The sequence below is a fragment of the Typopeltis vanoorti genome, chromosome 1, assembly GCF_054136105.1.
Source record: "Typopeltis vanoorti isolate ZY-2024b chromosome 1, IOZ_Tvanoo_1.0, whole genome shotgun sequence".
NCBI classification, from domain to species: Eukaryota; Metazoa; Arthropoda; class Arachnida; order Uropygi; family Thelyphonidae; genus Typopeltis; species Typopeltis vanoorti.
This window is the reverse complement of record NC_143549.1, coordinates 145,867,716-145,883,846: the sequence shown is the minus strand read 5'-3', so window position 1 is coordinate 145,883,846 and position 16,131 is coordinate 145,867,716.

Genomic DNA, 16,131 nt, shown 5'->3' with positions numbered 1-16,131 from the left:
GGTATAAAAGATTTTTGGAGTATGGAGCCCAGTGTTCCGTTATATAGATTGGTGTTGGGAGTTTCTTGTCAGTTAGGATCATTGTTGTCGGCCTTGTTTTCCTGCTTGCTGCAAGAATGGAGTCTCTCAGACTTTTGTTGTAAAACGAGCGATGATTAGTGGCAGTCTCTCTTTGTTTTTTTGTAGGCCTCGGCTAATAGAGGTGATGTCTGTGGTTGTGATTTGAATCCCAATTTTGCTGCCGATCAGTTGCATTATGTTGTTTAAGTCTTCTGTATTTTCTTTTGTTATTCCCTTAATTTTAAATTCTTTTTTTCTTTCCTTTTGTAGCATGTGCTCCATTTGACACTTGAGTGTGTTTACCTCTTTCCGCAGTTCTTTATTCTCGCGCTTGAGTGTATCTTGTGTTTCAATCGCTACCGTTAATTTTGTCTTTATTTCTCGCACGGTTCCTAACATTTCTTCAGAGGTCTCGTTACTGAACTGTATTTGAGTTCATACTCCTCAAACAAATTTTTTGTTGATTTGTTCCATGTGTGTATTTAGCAAGTCTTTCACCATGAGTTTAAATGAATCAAAGTTATCTGTAATTTTAGGATCAGGAAGCAGCTTACCTTGATGTAATAATAATAATAATAATAATAATAATAATAATAATAATAATAATAATAATAATAATAATAATAATAATAATAATAATAATAATATTGGAATACAGTCTATACATCGCAGCATGCGACTACGTTGATAATTATTTTATTATTTTCGTTCTCTTGTTTACCGAATTTCGGTATGCGTTGCATAACTTACACGTCTTTTTTTTTTGTTGTTCTTTTTGTTTTTTGTTACATAAATATTTTGCATATGGGAGAATATATGATGAGATATACGTGTGGATGGTTTTATTGTCTTTGTGCTTGTAAAAGATATTGCAACTTCTGTGTGTCGTTTTCTTCGTCCACCATATAGACTGACCAAATCTAAACGCCACATTTCCGTAGCGCCACAAGTTTGTGGTTCTTCTGAGAAGAAGTAAATGCTTACTGAATATTTTAGTGCATTTTTTTTTTTTTTTTTTTACTTGAGTTACTTTCTTATCAGAATGAGATATTATATTTCTCCCTTAGTAGAATTTAATTTAGCAGTCTCATAAATAAACTGTTTTATTATAGCTTAAGTCATATAAACAAAAAAAAGCCCTTATTATAACTATTTTTCTGTTTTTTTAATTAATTGGCTTTTGTGGATAAGTATTAAATAGCATGTGCTTTTTGGAAAATTTTATATTCATCCAGATGCAGAGAAGGCCAGAACACAATTTAGCATGATATCAAAATGTTTTCTCTATTTTTTTTTTTTCAAAAATGTTTTCCCAAAATGTTTTCTAAAAAAAAAAAAAAATTAAATAAAAACGAACCAGTTATTTACATTATGCTAGCAGATTTAGAGGATTTTTCTTTTCTTTTTTCTTTCTTTTCTTTTTCTTCTTTTTATTGCTTCAGCTTTGTCTGTGGTTTGTATCTAGGACAGTTTCCAACTATTCCCTGCACACGACAGTGGAAGGTTTCATCCTCAACAGAAGTTATCAATGAATGTTGGCATAAACATCTCCGCTGTCACTTAACTATTTTCTCCCCACCCCACCCTACACATATGAACAATCTCCTTCCGTTTACAGCAAATTCCAATTTTTTTATCCTGACAACAGTACATTATAGTCCTTGATCATAAGTGACAAACCTTGGGTTGTCAAACGTACACAGGCTAACAAAAATAACACGAGTTGTCTTCTTATTTCACAATTGGTCATTTCACATCATATATACTAACTTTTTCATTACGGGAAAAAGTCTTTATATATGATACTGCAGGCATGTGACATACTGTTCTGCTGATCGATGTGGATAAGGGATATGATGTGAAGGATTTCGTAACAAGCATGATTGTAAAGTATCGGTTGAAGAGTGACAGTATCCAGAAAACTGTCAATATTGTAAAACGTTCGCGGTGTGCCGTTAGCTAAAGTGCTCTAGGTGTGAAAGGATATTGAACAGAGTAACAGTTCGTTGGATCAATGTATCCAATGAACAGTGAGATCGCACCTATGAGCAGTGAGATCGCACCTATGAGCAGTGAGCTCTCTCTGCTCATAGATGCTCGTGGTTATCCAGCCTTGTGAATGGGATACACGAAACATCTTGAACCGTTGACCATAGAATTTAACCTCGAGACAAACGGCTGCGTTCCAATGTTCCCTTCTTTTGAATGATCCTTTGAAGGAAGTGCCCAGTCATTTTGCTCATATTTTCGGCCAGTCATCGACAACCACGTCTACTGTTTGCATCTGAGGGATATGTCTGGACCATTGAAGACTGGAAGACTGAAAAATGGGAAGAATGGAACCAGATTCATCCAAAATGTTGCTTTTTCAGATGAATCTCGTTTCTAGACTTGCTGTGTGGTGGTAGCGATTGGTTAGGCAAAAAGCTGGGGAACAGAATCATCCCAATGTCATAGTCCAAAGAAACAGGCAGGAGATGTCATAGTATGGGGAATGCTTTTCTGGGAATCTCTTGGAACCCTGGTTGATACCTGGAGACCATACCATACAAAATGCCTATCCATTGTAGCTGATCAGGTACATCCTTTATGGTGACTTTCTTTCCAGATGACACGGGTGTGTCCAAACAGGGAAATGTGCCTTGTGACGTTGAAAACATTGTTCGACGAATGATACCGTCAATGGCGTGTTACTATGTCGCCGAATTCGCTGGATTTCAATCTCATAAAACATCTCTGGTATTACGTGGATCATGGGATTCAGCGTTTGAATCATCCAGCCAGAGCACTTGAAAATCTATAGGAAGCAATCATGGGGAATGAAGACGTAACGCAGCATACTTCTGGTGGTTCAAAGGTTTTATAAAGTCTTCAAAAGTAGCGTTAGTTCTGGCAGCAAGAGATGGGGGAGACAAATATTATGGTATTCATAATATTTTGACTGGAGAGTATATAATGCACAGTATATTTGATATAGCAAAGGGTTGAATTACATGACATATGATGTATTACATTAAACTGAAGTCACAATGAATTCAACTTAAAGTTAGTCATATATTATTTTTCAGAAAAATCACAAAGAATTTTCTTATGCATTCTTTGTGAAGAATGCATAAGGAAAAAGATCTCAAAGTTTTCTACTAATCTGTTCTTTTAATAATTTTAATACTTTTTTTTTTAATTTGCCAGACAGGAACTCTATCTTTCATCTTATATCCAATTCTATTTCTACCATCTAATATGTACTGAAATTCATTAAGAGCAGGCATAATTTATTCAAATGAAACTGAAGAAAGAAGCCTTTTAGCTGTTTTACTGATTCATTGAAATGGATTTCATTGATACCAACGACGCTGTTACCTGAGCGAAAAAAAGATTGAGAAGCCGATTCTTAATAATTCATGAATTTCATTTGCGCACGCTGGCTTTAAGAACGGGAAGGGTTTCTTCTATGGGTTTACTTAATCCTCTTAGCACCGCTAAAAGAGTTCGAGTATTACATTGTATGCTTGACTACAATTGTTAAACCAATTTAAACCGGCTGGTCTACTGGCATGACAAGAATTTTAAAAACAGCTTAAATCACACACACCCTTTTAAGTACTCGAGGAATGTTTTCGTAGCCTTTTCAACTGTGAGTTCGCTAATAACAGATCGAGAATAGATAATCACGTCAGCTGTTTTTCTCCCTCTCTCCTTAATCAGGCATTCCCTTAATTGATAGATAAGGGACACAAATTCTTTATGGCCTTGTCGCCAGCCGAGATAACAATAACCACAGCAATTTCTCTCTCGCTCAGTTTTTCAATCTCGCTGGAGATTGAGAAACTCTCCAACATAGTCAATAACATATGCCTCGATATCAGTCATGGTTACTTATAAGATGCATTTGGCATTTTTTCGTGTTTTCTCTTCAAAAAAGCTTGATTTTCCTATGCCTTGTTGTAGTACAGCACACATTCGTATTATTCACTGGGAAATGCTTATATCGCTACGTTAATTTTTCTGTAGCAGTGCTACAGAAAAATTGTTGGCAGTGCTAATTATGAAACTGTGCAAATAAGTTAATCGGGTGATATGTAAATTAATAAAAAATTCAACATTAGTTCGATCTCTGGCACGGGCAAGGGGGTTTCTTCTCCCGGAAACTCGGGTTTTTCGACCCGTAAACTCAAGAAAATCGAGCGTAGAATCTGCATTATTTCAGACATTAAATATATTGTGTTAGGGTTAGGGACCGCTAGATGGCGGCACTTGTTGAGCTGGCCTTGGGCCAGCTATCTCTGATTGGCTGCCAGTGGAGACTTCCACTCAGTCTCCAAAAGTTAGATAGGGCTAAACGACCTCGCTTATTCCCTATACGGGAATAAAAAGGCGTTAGCTGATTATTATTATTTTTTTTATTTTTATTTTTTGAAGAAAAAAACCTCATGTGTAAAATTTGCCCACCCCAGTTGGCAGAGTGGTTAGCGTATCCTCCGCTCTGCAGCCAAAAGGCTACGGGTTCGAATCCCCCCCCCCCCCTTGGGCATGGACGTTTTTTGATTGTCAGTGAAAATACTAGTGGTGGTGGTGGTGGTGGATGGTAGATGACGTTGTAGTTGGTGGATTGAGTAGTGGAGACGGAGAGTTGTAGAGTAGGTGCCCTCTCTCGATGAGTCCTTGGACTCCCTGGAGGTGTCACATAATAATAATAATAATGATAAATAAAAAAGTATACTAAGAAAATACAAGATCTGATCGAGTTATGGCAACTTTACTCACATTATTTAAATTAAATAGAAAAAGTTTAAAGACTTAAACATTCATAAAACAATAGGAAATTTATGGGTTTTAGATTAAGTAAAAATACACCTACTAGTTTCATCTGAAATGGAACTGGTGGCTTCTTCTGAGTTAAATCATGAAAAAACTATAAACGCGTTGATCACAAAGTTTATTAAACGCTGAAAAACCGTTACAATACAAATAGGTAAATTCATGCTAGACAATAAACCCGCAGTTAGCGATAGAAATGATTGCTATTTATTTTTAATAAACTCCTTATTTATATTACAGTGTGGCTCAATACCGAAAACTTCCCACAGATGGGTGGTGAAGTTAAAAATATCTAATATTAAAAGATTTATTAAGAGATTTTCGTATGTCATTTAATATCCGTCCTTGGATTTCGTTAAGTGATCCATACGAATAGATAACCATAACTGATTCCTTCTCAAATTTGGAATAAAATTGTTTTCTATATAAGGCATAGTAGATGAGTTTCGAGCCGTCAGTATAGACAAAACCCTTTAGTCGGAAAGATCTGAGTTAGATTCCCGTCAGTGGCGTGAGGAACCTTCATCTGTTCTCTTTGAGTAAAGGTGAATTAACTGGTCTCACACGGAGGTAGATTTTTTTTTAACTGGAAACTCTAGTTTTCCGACCCCAGAACAGTCAAACTCTTGAACACACATAGATTACAATGACGAATACGTTACAGCCATGTCCTGAGCCCGGATAAAATTGGAGGGTTGGAGAAAGCAATGGTGAATTACCCTGTAAAAAATCTCACCAGGAATACTTTGTGGACAATGCCTATAAAGTCACCGTCGGAAACGACTGAAAGGGAAAATCAGTATCAGATGAGTTTCAATCAACTGAACGGTTGATATTATACGTATGACTGTTCAAACCTGATTGGTATTTTCTTTTATGTTCAGTATCTGCAACGTACGAGTATTCGTTCTTTCTAACCTCAAATCCATGACTTGTTTGTGTTATGCAGGTTAAACCACACGAGCACTGGATTTTGTATACTCTTGAGTTTTTGTAGAAAGGTGCTAGACAGTAGGGAAACCTCAGAAGGCTACGAACAGTATGAATTGGTTTAAAAGTAACTCTGATCATGTGATCAGAGAAAAGAGATGCTGTTTTAATTGACAGACTTACAGTCTATTGTATGGTGATAGAGTCTTTGTATTGGATATTCCGGTTATTGGTATCAGTAGGGTTCGAATATTTCCTGTTGTTTTCTTTCTTTCTCTGCAGGAAACACCAATGATAGTTACTTTATGATCATAATGAGCACTTCCAGCAATTAGCTCTGAATGTCTTAAGTATCCTTAAATCTCCGTTCTCTTGAGATTCAGTTGCATCTTGGAGCATAAAAAGAAATCACAGAGAGCTAAGTTAATACAGTGCTATATCCATATTGTTGTCGATAAACTGTTTCAATTTAGCAGTGTGGGTATAAGAACACTGTCATAGTGAAGAAATCACTGCATGTGCCATTTTTCTGGTCGTTAAGGAGAAATTTTCTTTATATGCCTAAGGATGCCGAAGTAATATTGCTGACTGGAGTTTAGTATACAGAAATGAATCTCCTATGTACGAATCCTTTACAATCAACGAAAATAATCACCATGCTGAGTGCGTTTCAATAAATAACTAATTGATAGTATGTGTCTTCGAATTGCTTCAGCGCCCAATGTGGTTTTATTTCAGAAGTCTCTGAAACAGTTTTTACTAAATTTATCAAAAATTTGATGATCTTTGCTTTTCTCACATCGATCATTTAGAATATTGCAGAAAACAATAAACAAACCAAACAGTGAAATCCTTGTTTTTAATTTTTTTTAAAATCTCCATGTTACTCTTAGAAGGCGGTAAAGTTAAATCACTTTTATTACCCAAGATAGACTAAAGATTTTGAGCATCTTGGAATTTTGATTTGGCGAAGAAACATTTTCCAAAGCATTTCAGGCCTGTGATAAATAATACTCCGGTAGTTGCGGTACACCGGTACAAGAAAATCATCTATTACCCTAAAACATTCACGGTCTCGTCTCATTTGGAATCCAACCCATCTCCCATAGACTGGAAAGCGAGATGCTGTCCACTCGGTCAACCCTGCCTGCCATAGATTTACATAAAGGTGACATTCAACACACAAATTCTTCATCAAGTAATATAACAATACCCAGCTGCAGAAAGCATTACTTCCATAGGTACTCCATTTCCTCACTCTCAATTTATATACGAGGATATAAACAGAAATATCGTTATTGGTGATCTCCAAAATTGGATCCTGGCATTTTAAATTTAAAGTACCGATATTCAGTTTAAAATTTATTGAAAAAAAATTAAGATTTAACAATAGTAAATATTTAATTACTCTTTTGTGGTAAATAATTTTATTCGGGTGAACAAGTTCAATGTGAGTTATATCTGTAGCTCAGAATACATTCAACCTATAGCTCTGCTCTTCTCATGTGCGCTCCTCCAACATTTCCATAGTAACTGCCATAGTCTTTTAATTCTTTTCTAGCGAAGTTACTTTTAATAGACACAATTTCTCATTTGAGTAAACGCCTCATACGGGAAAAATTGTGAGAAGATAAGGTCAGAATCATTATGAGATAGCCAAGAAATTGATACCATCCGAAAGATAAATCAGAGAGTTTATCACAGAACGTTTCCAAAATAGGGATGTTTTGCCTGCCTGAATAATGATATAAGGATATCCCTCAAGCTAGGAAAGACCATAATTTTCGAACTTTATTATTATTATTATTATTATTATTATTATTATTATTATTATTATTATTAAAAAGTTAGTTGTTATTGACAAGGGTTGCAGGATCTAATGCATATCCTTAAGTTATAGGTTGCCAGATATCTTCCTATTTTCAGTACTCCAATATTTTACGTTGTCCCAATTTTTTCTTAGCCTTCGAACACAGATCCTTTCCTAATCAGATCACCTAGCTCTTAATCCCCCGATCTCTCAGGATATTCTATTCAATACCCTGCATCAAACCTCTTATATGCACTTCACGATTTTCATGGTTAAATTCGCTGAATTTAATCAGTCCGGTTTGTCTGGTTATCTGGAAGAGGGACAAGTTTCGACTTTGCATTAGACCAGCTAACTCACTCTCACCTTCATTTGGAAAAAAAAAAAAAAAAAAAGTTTCAGAAAGATATTCCTCAGTGGATAATCTGCAACAGCAAAATTCATCAAATATGCCTATTTACATTCCGTGAAATGAGAATTTACTTAGCTTGAAAATATAACTCTGTTTATGAAATTTCAATATTCGTCACCTATAATCATAGATAACACTGTCCAACACAATTTTTGCTGACTTTTATATGAGACTTGTTTTTTACTAATTTGGGTGCGCTGATTTCAAATATCAAACCCATTTTCTCTATCACGCCAGGTTTTTCCTCTATGACATTTTCTTTTTGCTAATTTGTAAGTTTTTGATATTTTTAAGGAGCCAGTGCTATTTAGAGGATCAAAAAAAATCGATTTTTTAATATTATTTTCTGAAAGTATGTACTTTTAAAAATCTGTTCCTAACTTTTTATCAAGAAATTCGAAAAATTCCCGAAGATATAGCCCATTATTCAAAGCGGTGCGCAGATCAGAATCGGAGCGCTCACCCCTCTCGCTTGTTAGAAAACGAATAAATGCGTAAGAACGTACTGGTACTGCAACGGCACGTACTGGCGCTTTGAATGCGAGAGAGGCCGATAATTAGATACATAACTACTTAACAATATTCATTAAAAATTACAAGAATATTTATAAAAAATAACAATTTTACTTACACATGAGCTTCAGGGAATAAATTTTTGTTTGTAGCAATTTCTGCTGTGTTCTGTTTTGACAATCCCTTTGAATACTCCAACAGTAGTCGGCCATCATGTGAGAATCGCAACTTCCTTGGTACCGATCTTCCATAGTTTTTAAGTCTTGATGAAATCTTTTGCCTTGTTCATCGCTTACAACACCTAAATTCTCGGGAAATCTATCAAGATGACTATATAGGAAATGAAGCTTTATGCTCATGTTGCAACCTAAACGCTGGAAATTTTCAAGCATTGTTTCCACTAGATCTTTGTCATTGCACGCTTTTTTGTTTCCAAGAAAATTATTCGCAACCATCGTAAATGAAGTCCAGGCCTCTTTCTCAATTTCGTTCATAGAGTTGATGAAATTTGGGTCTCTCATTAAAGTTCTAATTTGCGGTCCATCAAATACACCGGCTTTAATTTTTTCATAACTAAGTCGTGGAAATTTTTCACATATGTATTGGAAACAGTCACCTTGTAAATCTAAAGCTTTAACATACTGCTTCATAAGACCTAGTTTGATGTGTAGAGGTGGAAAAATGATTTTTTCTCTGTCGATTAAAGGTTGATTTATAACATTCTGTTCTCCAACATTTAAGGATATCCTAAAAGGCCAATGTTTCTGACTCCAGTGTTGGTTTCTAGCTCGACTATCCCAGAAGCATAGAAAACACGGAAACTTTGTATATCCTCTTTGAAAGCCAAGTAAAAAGTTCAAAATTTTAAGATCCACACAGATGATCCAGTTATGGTCTCTATATTTTAATAATTTCAGAACCTTTTTAATGTCCTCATATGTTTCCTTTAAGTGGACTGAATAGCCAATAGGAATTGAGCCATATACATTCCCATTGTGTAGTAAGACACACTTGAGACTTCTGCTTGAACTGTCGATAAATAAACGCCACTCATTTGGATGATATTATACAACACTCATTTCAGTTAGTAAACCTGACACATTGTTACAGTAAACAAACCCACACTCGTGTTTAAAATATTGTACAAGATTACTTTCCCTGCTACGATAAAAAGTTATATTCGTATTTTGCTCCAGTAAGTTTTTTTCATTTAATCTTGAAGCTAACAATTCCGATGATTCCTTTGATAGGCCCATATCTCTTACTAAATCATTCAATTCCGCTTGAGTAAAACGTTGCGGTCCAGAACTAGAAATTAAATTTTCATTGTCTAAAGCAACATCTGGGTCTTGCTCCTCAAGAACATCTGGCATATCCCGATCATGCTCGTTCTCAAGTAAAGGAAGTCCTTTATAAATTGGCACGGCTATTTCATTGGAATGAGCAACTGGCCGAACTGCTGAGTCGAGATTTGGATACACAATTTTTTTCTTATTCTTCTTATTATAACCAGAAGTTTGAACTAAACAAAAATAGCAATCATCTAGTGATTTTTCAGTTCACCCCAAATCATTGGAATGCCAAAAGCTAATTTTTGGCGTTTTCCCTTGCTCCACTGTCGTAAATTTTCTACACATGATTTACACACTTTATTTGGAGCCCATGACTTGTCCTGATCTGCAATTTTTACGTCAAAGTATGCAAAGTACACTTTCTTAACGAAATCAGTGATATTTGTCCTTTGGCTGGGAACAGTAAAGCTGCCACAAATGTAGCAGAAGGAATCTACACTATTGACACAATTTCGAGTAGTAGATATGATGTATTTTCTTCACTGCCGACTAACAGGCAATTAACAAGAAAAATAAAACCAGAGACTTTATTGAAACGTTATAAGCGCTCATCATACTTTCACGATCGATTAACGATTGACTGATTTCGATCGTTCTTTGTCCGCTATGATGCATATAGCATTCATTTGTTTTAGGCAGTTGTCATCGCCTACTTTTCATCACCTAAATGTATTAGGTCGATTATCAGCCTCTCTCGCATTCAAAGCACCAAAACTTGCCGCTGTTACGCATTTATTCGTTTACTAACAAGCGAGAGCAGTGAGCGCTCCGATTCTGATCTGCGCAATTTGAATAAGGCTATATCTTCGGGAATTTTTCGAATTTCTTGATGAAAAGTTAAGAACAGATTTTTAAAAGTACATACTTTCAGAAAATAATATTAAAAAATCAAATTTTTGATCCTCTAAATAGTACTGCCTCCTTAAAAATATCAAAAACTTACAAATTAGCAAAAAGAAAATGCCATAGAGGAAAAACCTGATGTGATAGAGAAGAATGGGTTTGATATTTGAAATCAGCGCACCCAAATTAGTAAAAAAACAAGTGTCAGATCATAATCAGCAGAAAAATATTTTTTTTTTGTTGGCCAGTGTAATTCACAACTCGTTTGTCTGTAATCACTGAAACTGATACGCTAATAAAAGTAAAAATAAAATAAAAAAAATCCGCAACCAGCTCCTACGACCTTTAAGACAATCTTTGTGAACAATAGTCCGACTCCAAATTTGCACGTGATTAATGCCACCGCACTTCCTAATAATGCTTACAGAATGCCATCAAACATTCTTGAGAAGTTCTCGGTAGTCTTGTAGAGAACATTTCATATTGCCAGTTTCTATAAACTGACACATCAATGAGGTGGATTATCCTGTTAGGCCTGTCTATATTCTCGTTTCGCACAACTCACTGACTCAAAGGTCGAGATAAGTGTTCATGCACAGGAAAATCTTTTGAGTAAAGGAAGGTTTTGAATCTTAGGTTAGAAAGCCATCATCAGTTTGATTTGATAAACATTAATAAGCACTATTCATTTTCGGAAAACCTGCACATTAAGTAATAGAATTAATACTGGAGTAAGTATGAGAATTATTACTTTAAGCCTGATTAGCTTGTTGATTGTTCTGTTGTATAAATTCGTTTTAAAAATAGCTACTAATGATTACGCACGTCTATCTGGATTTATACAGCTAGTAAGTATACTCATTAGACGTACAACTGTTCACCTTTTTAGTTGGGTTGTCGTAGATTAAAGAAGGAATTTAATTAGTTATCTTTCAGCAAAGAAAATAATGCCATCTTATCGGTTGAACAAACTCATTAGACAGATACTGTATTTTATTATTATTATTTAAGGGATGAGGGTTCTTCGTTGACTCCTAATCGGAATATACAAATATATTTATTCCAGCAAGTCTCATCAATGTCTAGCAGTGTAGCTGTAGAGATCGGTTGTTTCCACACTGACACCTCTAACAGAATAACAAGATGCTTTTAGTGATCATTATAAAGTAAATGGGCTAGTTCAGGGGGTAGACGGCCTGACGCGAGACAGTAGTTGTCGATGTTATATATGACGCCGTTCCCTAATGAGCCTACTGTGATGGCAACTCACATCACTGTTACCGTCTCGTAAGGAAGTCAATGGACCACACACGATCGCGGTTTCTCTTGATGCTTCAGGTAAGGTGACAGTGGTTGCTTGTGACCTGTATAAGAATGTACTTAATGCTTTAGGAGTTGCCTTTGCAATGTAGTTTGCTATTAGTTAGTTGTTTAGAGAAAACAGCGGTCTACTATTAGTCATTATAGAAGAGATGAAAGGTGTGTGGTTTTGTTTGATTACTATCATGAACTTAATTAACCTTTTAGTTCTTTCTGCTACGAAGAAGTAGTTTGACGCTCGTCTATATAAACAGGCTGGCTCTTGAAACAAATCGAAATGGAATAATATTCCTCCATTTTAAGCTACATATTTCAGTTCAGCTTACTTTTTTGGCCAGCCTGATTTTTGTGTGTGTTCCAGGATAAATAATAGCCTACGTAATTTGTATTCTAATTTAACAAAACTGTATTACGACTATAAATTAACATACCAAAAATTGTATACTTGGTTTAATCCTTTACCCAAGTGTAAGCAAACAAGTTTGCGCCTGAAGTGTATTACAACTGCTAGGATTTTAATTGGTTTAACAATTCGCTGAACGCAAAAGATTTATCAAAAGGAGTAAAAAAAATAAAAAACAGATTTTTTTTTATAATCTGATATTAGTCAGAACGGAAATATTATATATGAAATATGATATAACATATCTGGCGATATTATATTATTTAAAAGATAATATTCCCTACATTTTTTCAGTGTTGTGTGCTTTCCTATGTATCAACTATGATTATGTAAATATTTATATTACCCTTTGAAAAGCAAGAAGAATCTTGTTAACAACGAAGTTGAATAGCTAAAAGTTCTGAGTTTTTTCGGATGCAAGAATACAGTAATAGAATGGACCGATGTATTTTGAAATCCCAAAACTGGACCTCCCTAAAAAAAAAAAAAAAAAAAAGAAAAAAAATAGTGTTTTCCTTTAACAGATGCACCCTAGTGATAAGCCGTCCAAGATAAGCCGCTGTAGACAAAACTAGCAACTGACGCCCGAGACCAAATCTCGAAAACAGGAATGTTTGATTCATAACGAAAATTGAAGAAAGATAAGCCCTAACATGTACAACTTCAGACAGAATGAACCAGACAGAAACTCCTTCAGACATTCTTTTCAGTGATCTGTCATAACACGTGAATGATTGAACAAAATTCGTTGAAGATTCGTGCACAATCAATTGAAGTATTACTTTCTTGGTCAGTTTTCAGGAAGTTTTATCTTCTTCATTGCTTCAGTGAAATATTATATTACAGGGATATTTTTATTATAGTTTCTCTAATTTCTCAGAAAGCTAATGGTTTAATAGGACTCTGTTTACAAATATGCATGTAATTAACGTTACGCTGACTCTTCTATATAATACCCTATGTATTAAAAATAAAACTATGTAGCGTTTACTTTTTCTGATAACTAGCAATGAAGCAATTTGGTTTATATTTAAGATTTCACTTGATTGCGTGCAAGAACATGCATGCCAATTCTCTTTGCTAATGATTTTGCAATGCTATAATCGCGCTTTTACTAATGTTTATATACAGGAGCTACTACTTGATTCCAACACTTCGAGTTAGTTCTGGAGTCGTCGAACCTGTCAAGCAAGTGCCACTTAGAGTACAAATCACGTGTCGCTGGCCTCATGAAGCCGGAAAAGACAAGGACGGCGGAATGAAGGCACGAACTTGCCGTGTCTTTCATCGCACATGCCGGAGAGAAACAGGAAGTACAACTATTTGCTGCCGCATATACTTCCATTAGCTCGCACTTCACTCTCGCGCCGTAGGCATTCCTGTCGCCAGTCCTGACAGGTGACACGCAAACACATCGTGACATCCCTTCCGCGCGGCGTTCCAATCCGACACATACCAGTACGGACAGAAGGCGGGAGCATCAGGCAGCGCCGGCAAGAGTGGTGACAGACGTATTCAAAGCGTAAATCCGGCGGCTCGTGTTCTGTAAGGGTCTGGCTACCAATCAGGGCCAGCAGTGGACAGGAGCCGTCTAAACAGTTAATTAACACCAGAGGATCCACTTAGTTACTGAGCCAGCAAAATAATTTCTCCCGCTTTGTAAGTTGTTTAGGTGGAAAACATGGGCTACTATTTTTAGCGTATTTGGGACGATTTGTACCGAATGAATACTTTAATTTAACACTAGTGTTTTCATAAGGGAAGCAGCTCGTGTGGTGATACAAAATACAAACTATATGCATTTCAGTTACGTGGGATACTAAGCGCCATTATTGTTTACTTTTAACCAAGCTTCGTTATGTTTGTAGATTTTTATTTTGTTGTATCGTGCCGGATGTTTAACGTGGTGTATATTTATATTTTTAACAAACTGGTTTTCATGTATAACACTTAACATTTAGCTATAATAATGCAGCTATTCAATTGTTTTTTTTTTCGCCTTCCCTTTTCCTTTTATTTTTTATTTTACTTTTGTTAATACCGCGAAGTAGCATTCATGCCAACACACACACACGCTTTGGTATTTTGCGGCTGAGAGGGGAGGGGAGGGGGGGTACTCGATCCCTCCTCACAGCCGCAAAATAACTACTGTATAGAACATTAGTATTAGTGCCGTGGGGTGAGCTAAAGGTTAAGTAATTCGGAAACCCTGCGGTAGAGACTGAACTTGGAAATTTTACCAATCACTTTAGATCCCTAATAAGTATGGTGGTGGTCTCACACTAGGCAATGAAAGTTATCTGTTACCTAAAGAAGCTCATAAGCAAGCATGCCAGCAAACGAGATGCTAACCCACAATTTGCTATTCCATATACGCTAACCAATCAGCCAACTAGGCTAACAATAAAGTATATTAAGTATCAAACTGCTATTAATTCACCAAGACGTATTTTTTGAAGAGAAAATGCTCTAAACAATGCGAAATGACTAGAATGAAAAAAATAAGGAAGGACGAAAAGTAAGAAAAACGTTTTTTTTTTTTTTTTTTTTTTTTTTTTTTTTAATTTCCTATGTCTAAGATGCGAAGAAACTTTATAACTTTTCAACAGGGGGTTTACAGACAAAAGATATTACTTATGGGCATAGGGCTAACCAACTTATCCTCGAAATATGGCTATGTAATTCAAGGATGCTTGGAAAAGGGCACATAATTGCCTGTTGGAGCCATTGATGATGAATACTGCAGAATTTTGAATAAATTTTATTCAGTAGTTTTATTAATATAGAAAAAATCTCTAGTGAGTTACGTCTTATGTTCCTCCTTATCCCTGCTAGAAAGTGGCTGATCAATAGCCTTGATAAGTCTGTCTGCCAGACAGGCAATTAGAAAGGTCTCCTGTAAAATTTCAAGCCAAAAAAGCGTGTCAATGATATGTAAGAAAATTATTATTGAATCACTTTTTATATAATGGAAAATGAACCGATGTCTTTGAGTTCAGAACAATTGCTAAACATGAATTTTTAGCTTCAGTAATCTCAGAAAATGTCACCATTTTCATCATCATATTATTTTTTTACCCATTATGCTCACTAGAGGTCAGTTTGATCTCAAATCGCCTTACTTAAAAATTAGTAATGCGAATATTTATATCCGACTATGACCACTATTTTTTATTTAAAAAATAATAAATGTATTTTTAATAATTAGATAAAGTCTAAACTTACGTTCGATGTTGCAAGCTTCTCTTATTATGAAAATTGCAACATTAACAATAATGTGGTTAATTTTACCACATTTTTATTATTATTTTCAGGTACTTACTTTTTGAGTACCCTTTTTATTGTGTGTCTTCCTTTGAATTTTTGTTTTTGTGCAACGCAAAATAAAATATCAGAATTTTTTTTGTTTTATTGTGATTCGAATTAAAATCAGCCAAGTCATAAAAAAAAAGCATTTTTTGTAACTTATACAAATTAGCCATGTTCCCAAATTAGCTTTGGGAACATGTTTTTTTAAAAAAATACACATAACAATATCCAATTTATAGAAATTATCTTTTACGAGGAAATATGTGTGATCAATTAATGTAACATAAATGTTAGAATTCAATTACCCTTATTTCACGTTTTTTAAGAGTATTAGAAAATATGAATACTACACGGTGAATTA